This window comes from Pinus tabuliformis, chromosome 8, assembly GCF_031772625.1.
Source record: "Pinus tabuliformis cultivar Carrire ecotype Pingquan chromosome 8, CPIR1, whole genome shotgun sequence".
NCBI classification, from domain to species: Eukaryota; Viridiplantae; Streptophyta; class Pinopsida; order Pinales; family Pinaceae; genus Pinus; species Pinus tabuliformis.
In genome coordinates this window covers 522,308,517-522,315,750 of record NC_142294.1, presented here as the reverse complement: position 1 = coordinate 522,315,750, position 7,234 = coordinate 522,308,517, and positions in this window count along the sequence as shown.

Genomic DNA, 7,234 nt, shown 5'->3' with positions numbered 1-7,234 from the left:
TTTGAAACTTTTCTTTCTTGGAAAATTATCGAAATCTTTAAGAGTCTAGGGCTTAGAATTTTTGCAGGTCAATTACAAAAATTTAATTAAATTTTTTTATCATATCTTCTCTGCAAGGTCGTGAATTTTTAGAGGTCATATTTCATTTTCAAAAGGGGGGCATAAGATTTATTTGAAGGAGAAGACCGAGTCTCTGTGGTGTCCATCTGCAATTCTTTTTAAAGTTAAAACAAATTGTGTATTTCCTTCTCCCCTCAATGTAAGAAAAATTGAACGTATTCCTTTGAAGGGTATTTGAAATCAAGAGAGCAACCATTGAAAGCCATAAATCTAAATTTTGAAAGAGAGGCATCTACATTTCTGAGTTATTTCCCTTCCTTCCACATTCACAAGTGAAATACTTCCTTTTTCCATGAGCGAAGACCCCTCCTGCAGAGAAAACAAATAAAATTTTATGAGGGAGAATTGATCGGGCCTGGTAATTATATTCCTCCTAAAGTCTCCTAGTGTGTATATTACTCCATTAGTTTATATTATGGATAGTTTAACCTTTTGTGATTTATGTGTGACAAATTTTATTATTTTTAGGCCTATGACTATCAAGTTTCAATGTGATTAGCTTTTTTATGCAACACTTCAAATCTAATATGTTATGAAAATTTGAAATAAGTGAAATATAGAGAAGAATCAAGGACACAAGGCCTTGCGACCTCGCTCCAAGGGCTAGTATGCCTAGTTGAGTTCTCAAATGACAATGTTTTACCTTCAAAAAAGAGATGTAACCCCTCCACCAGGAAACATTGGTCTACAATTAACCATTGATAGCCTATTAACCAAATACAAAGCCTATGAATGAGGTAATGACAAGTTTCCAAGTTAAACCAATGATAAATGCTTGCAATAATTTTGATTGGGCTTGAAAAGAAGTGGACTAGTATAAGATCAAGTGTAACAAGATTTCGATCCCTCCAAGGCCTATAGCTAAGGCTAGAGGCATCCTCCAAGTGATCCAGTCCAAGACCAGAGCAAGAAACCCTTGTGATGATGGATGGAGGCCTGCAAAAACCACATAATTAGCTCTTAAATAACCCGCAACAATATAAAACCCCTCACTAGGTCTAAAGCCAAGGAATATAGGCGTATTTGGGCCTATGGATAAGTTAAACAAGGTTGTACAAAATAATTGAAAGACCTATGGGTAGGGCTCCAATGGATTAGGTCCTGCAACTTGGCACAAGGTTATGAAGAGACAATCTTAAGCTAATGGAAGAGGTTAAGTATTACAAAAAAATGTGTAGATAATCTCAATAACCAAGGATCATAGTACAAAGGGTCTAAGAAATCTCATGGAGTTTGTTAGATTCAATTTTCTGTAAGAGGAGAAACTTATGCCTAGCCTCAAGGATTTCTGCACACCCCCTTATCCATGAAATGAGTTTGCAGACATTATTTTAGAGGTCAACAAATAGTTAGAATAATGGGCATCATAAATGGAGAAGAAGAGGAAAAACTTAGATGAAGTCATTAAAGGGAAAAAATAGTCCAAAACCCTCCCCAAGTTTCCATCCATTATATTTAAGTGAAATAAATTGGAATTTAGCCAGCGTATCCCACATTTTTTAAAAGGTATTGGTATGATTTGCATTATAAATATTTGATTTGAAGGCCAAACCCTTTTACATATTGTGCCACAAAATCTCAATTTGTCCAAAATTCTTACCCCTTTACATAATATATTTATAATTTACTATTTACTACTCTTCTAAAAACAAGACCGATACTATTTAGAAGACCGGTTTTGGTTTTCCAAACGCTTCCTACTACAAGACCGATACTCTAGATTAGAAGATATGGGCTCAAATATTTAATATACCCTGCTAATTAATTCATGACTTATATATATGTCCTTTATTGTTTTCAAACTTGCGTCGTTTCTTGAAGTGGTCGAGAGGGCCTGATTCTCGACAATAATTAAATGACTCCTGTACATGCACATTATTTAATAAGGTTCTTAACTCAACGGTGCTCGGCATGATTATTATAATATAATCTCTATTCCCATTTTTAATAATCCTTGAGGCTCAAGAAATTTCCATCTGGACACCATACATTATGGTGGAGGTATTATGATTATATCCTCACCGTTTATCCTTAATTCCCCACACATTAATAATACACCCTGATTTTCCATAATATCATATGAAACGAAATATTTCATATGGTGAAAATATATATTAAAAAAATGCTTAATCAACAAATTAATTCGATGCAATATGGGAGGAAGCCAAGGAACATCATACTCGTTGTTTTAAACACTTGTTGAATAGTGATCTTAAAGTCTCCTAAAGTCCTTTAGGGACTGAAAATTAGTGATGGCAACCAATTACAAACCTTGCTAAAGAGCATAGTACTCTGCCTAGTTATTGGTCAATACCTTTAATACCCAAGCAAATTTTATCTCTCTTTCTTCAACGAGGTGAGAAAGAACCCCTCCCGCTCGAGCCTCCCTGAACATTGATGTATATTTTAATGAGACTATGGAGTTGACTAAAATTGTTGGAGTATCTTATATTTTGGATTTGGGTCCAATTAGATTTCAAAATGTATACTTTTTATTTATGGAAAATTTGTATAACTCTGAAAAACAAATCTAAAAAATTCATGTTTCTTTTCCTCTACATTATATTGCATATATTTACATTAAGATGTTAACTTAGTACCTATATGTCAAAATTTATTTTAACAATTTGCTTAGTTGTGATAAGAATAATTTCCTATTCACCACCACATTTTGGATTCTTTTAATACTAATTTTATATTTAAAAAAATAATAATAAAATTAGTGAAGCTTTTAAATTGTGATGTCAAGCTCTAAGATTGGCTTTGAGGGTCATAATCGATCGTTTTCTCTTATTGTGTAGGTATTAGTGAGCTCGTGTATGAAATCAAAATATAGATCTTTATAAGTGTGTAGTTACATTAATAATGAATATGTGGATCATGTTAGGAATATCGTAAAAAAAAAGAGACAATATTAGGTGGCTAGAAAAACTAATGTGTTTTTGTTTATGCAACCAACTCAACAATCATGTTAAGGAAAAGAGACAATCCCACATATTTTTGTGAATTCATAGGAATTCACATACATTAATAACATGTATCCATTATTTTCACATAAAAGAAAAAACATGTAAAATTCCCTCCCCTTGACATGTTTCAAAAAAAAATATTTAGCACTAAAACCTTCTTCTAGGGGAAATAACCTATTTTCCTCTCCAAAACATAGTCAAGGCCCCTCTACCCATCCTCTTTGTGCAAAACCACCAAATGACTGTTGGAATATCACTTGGAGGTGAAACACCCCACATAGAGGAGATGATGTGACATGGTTGTAGGCCTTGTTCATAGTGCTTAAGGCCTAGAAGGTTAATTTTATTCCATAAGGCCCTTGTTTTCCTTTTCAACCATGATCTAAGCCTCAAAACCCATTATTATTTCCTAAAACCAATAAATGGTCAACATATTTCATTTAGAGGCCAAGAATCCCATATAAAGGTCCTATGTGGTGTTTTAATGCATCTTTCAAAATGCTTCAACTAGGAAGATTTATTAAATTCCCAAGGTTTGTTATCCTTCCTTGATCATTGTTAACACCAAAAGTCCCATTAGCGTTACTGATAAGGTCATAATTTCCCCTAGTTGCCAGTTAAAAATCATTAAAACACATGGCTTTTACTTTGGTAGCACCACCTATTGAAAAGCTATGTATTGTGAGGTGTCCATTGATTTGGCAGCGCTTCTGTTTTCATCAGGGGTACCATTTGCTACCGATTGATTTGGAAATTCATTCTTCTTATATCATTAAATGAGGTTTCCAAATTAAAAGGAAGAACCAACTTAAACTAGTAGAATGATGTTATTTCAGGACCCCAATATTACTATCAACATGGCAAAGGATAATAAGAAATAATAGTTGTATGTGCTAACACCTTTGTTAGTCAAATAATAAAGAAAACCATTTGTAATGGACCATCTCATCTCCCAAGTAAGTAAAACCTAAAAGTGTATAAAAAATTAATGTTTTCCCTTTAGTGATTTACCCTAGTATCTCGTGCTTTGCTGATGATATTTTCACATCTTAGCTTGGTATTAGAGAAAATATTCAAGTTTGTATTCTTCTGCTGATGATTTCCTCACATGTTAGCTTGGTATTAGAGCCAAGAACCAAATTCCCATTTGGGGCCTTGACAAACAGAAAAAAAGTCCTTTTTAGACACCCTTACTACTTGAGAAAATCAAGGGGTGTGGATGCATCTTTCAAGGATATTTTTGCATGTTTCAAATCCCCATTTTGCATGCATTTGTGGGTTTTTAGAAGTATTTTTTTACAAATAACCATTGTGAAATTGAGGATTTCGTGACAAACATTTTTGGTGAACATTTCAGATAATTTGTGGATTGACTGAAATGTATTTTGAAAATTTTCTACCATAATTTTTACACTAATTGTAGAAATTTCCTTGTAACTCACTTGGAACTTCCTTGTAACTCAATTATAACTCATTATAAATTCCTTGTAACTTACTTTTACTATTATAATGTTCTTGTGATTTTGTCAAGACATTTCTCAACATCCCTTATGGCACTTGCTAATAGTTTCTCTCATTTGATGGAGTTTTATAGGACTTTCAACCAAACAGGTATTTGTCAAATATATATTCTTTGAGTGACAAAATGTCAAGTCATATAGAATAAATTGACCAAACATCTACTACGTCATCTAGCAATCAAAGATTAACTAGAGGTGAAACGATTAGAAGAAAATTCCATAGATGCATGGAATTTTTTCTTGCTAAAGGTGGTTCATGTTCTTATGATAATGAGACAATAGATGACATGGGGGTGCCATTGAGGTACAAAAATCTAATGAAACAATGGGTACCCAAGGATATTCTTAAAATAAACATTGATTTTTATGTCAATGAAAGGATATACCACATTTCCCCATCATAATTACATGGTTTGGGGCTATTTTCCATGGATGGCATAAAGGTATGTTATGGAAGATTAACTAAATTGATGGAGTATGTCAGACCATGTTACCTCTACAATGATTGGGTGCAGGTAGTCCAATATACCAAAAGTATGCGAAGATATGGCATTGCTACAAATTATATATAATTAAAAGACAATGATCAAAATAAAGGTGCAACTATGTATATTGATGGAAGGCCAAAAGCAGCAAGGAATGTTGCACAGTTTATAAATAGTACACAACCTGTGACTACAAATAAGCATCCCAATTGCATATTCGAGAGGCGTGAAGGAAAATGTGTATTCGTATGTGCCATAAAATCAATAGTTGCATGGGAAGAGTTTCTCATTGATTACAATTTGAATCGAATAGATACAACATTGCTATTATGGGGGCAGTATGTATTCTATTTTACCCAACTTGTGAGCATTTTCTATTATATGTTATGATTGTCATTTACTACAATATATTGTCACACATCTTGTAAGTTAAGGAAATATTTTAATACGTCGTGGTCAAAGGGCACCAACCTCACAACAAGTAAACATCAATGTAATTGTACATAAAATAAGATAACCACGAAATTTATTCTAGAGAGAAAGTATGATCTGTAAACTAGCATGGATATTCCATTGGACATTTCTTCACAACATATCTGATAAAAATATATTAAAATATTAAAATTTTACACTATTACAGTTTTATTAAAATTCTAGATTTGTAGATTTAACTGTAATTAGTGCATGCATGCGAATGGAAATTATGCATAAAAGTAGAGAACGAAAAAATAAGCTCACACACACATAAGACACAATATATTCTCTCTGGGAAACCCTTTCGGGAGAAAAACTAGTTGGAAGATGAAGTCGCTTCGCTCTCTTTCTCTGTCTAGAATTATGGCTGTAGGTACAAAGAAGTGATGCCTATGGCCCGTGGGCTGCTACAGTGCACAAATCCTGTCTAAGTATCTCTCCTAGCTATCTTTGCTTAGCTATGGAACAAAAGTCTCTTGAAAGAATGGAATGCCTCTTCCTCCCAGTGACCCAGTTATAACACAACCCGATAGCCTACTAGGGGTTAATTTTGACTACATCAACTCTTAACTAGACTTACAACATAGAATCTTCTATGGTCTTTTACATCATAACCATGTGGCCAGCCCCTTTTCCATGAATAATGGGGGCTGATGTGGTATCCTCCTGAACTATTGGTGTGAAAACTGGAAGGTCAACTTTTGAGTGGCATAACTTTTCCATACGGACTCCGATTGAATCACTTCTTGCATCGTTGGAAAGATCTCTATGTGTAGAATAACATGAAATGGTGTGATGCTAAAGAAAATAAGTTTTACCCCCCCAAAAAACATCATTTGATGCCTCAAAATTCTCTTAGAAGGTTTCAAACCCATTTTTTCCAAACTAGGTCCCACTAGTAAAAATGGTCCCGTGAGATGATTTCTCCACTTTTTACGCTCCAAATGCATTGATATGGATGAAAAACAATATAATGATGCAATATGGATCACACCTCCCTATTTTGGGATTATTTTGGTCCCCAAAATCTTCTACTAAATGAGATGAGGAAAATTTTCCTCCACTTTCTTTTTGGTGTACCATTTAGATTTGCCTAGAAGTTGTCCCTTCAACCCAATCTACAAAAGTTCATGTTGCTCCTATCTTGTAGTTCTGGACCTCTTATGCAAAACTGTATCTTTTGTAAACTCTGCCTGAGCATCTGGTGAAAAATCATCCACAGAAGGTAGGACCTATTCCTCTTTGTGATCTAGCATGGAAGGTGTTGTAGCTCATTTTTCACTATGTTCAAAAACAAAATTATATATGCTAACACCAAAAAAACATCATATATAAATTTGAAATCATGTTTGTGTTGATTTCTCTTAAGAGAATAATGTGGGACCGAGAATTATGTAGGATTAAAGTTGACTTTATAGGAGCATCGGGACCTAGCAAAGATAATAGGCTAAATGTCAAGCAATTTTGGAGCGCGATGTCATTCGTGGCATTGTGACTCCTCCACAGGGGAAACCCGAAACCACAAAGAGCATGATAGTTATGGGGAAGGGTGCCCCAGTAGGAGGTTTGGTAGATAAATTTCCATTTCCTGATCAATGGTCTAGATTACATGCGACATCACTTGGAGATGGGACAACTTACCCCCATGGGTGCCCCTGTGAGCGGT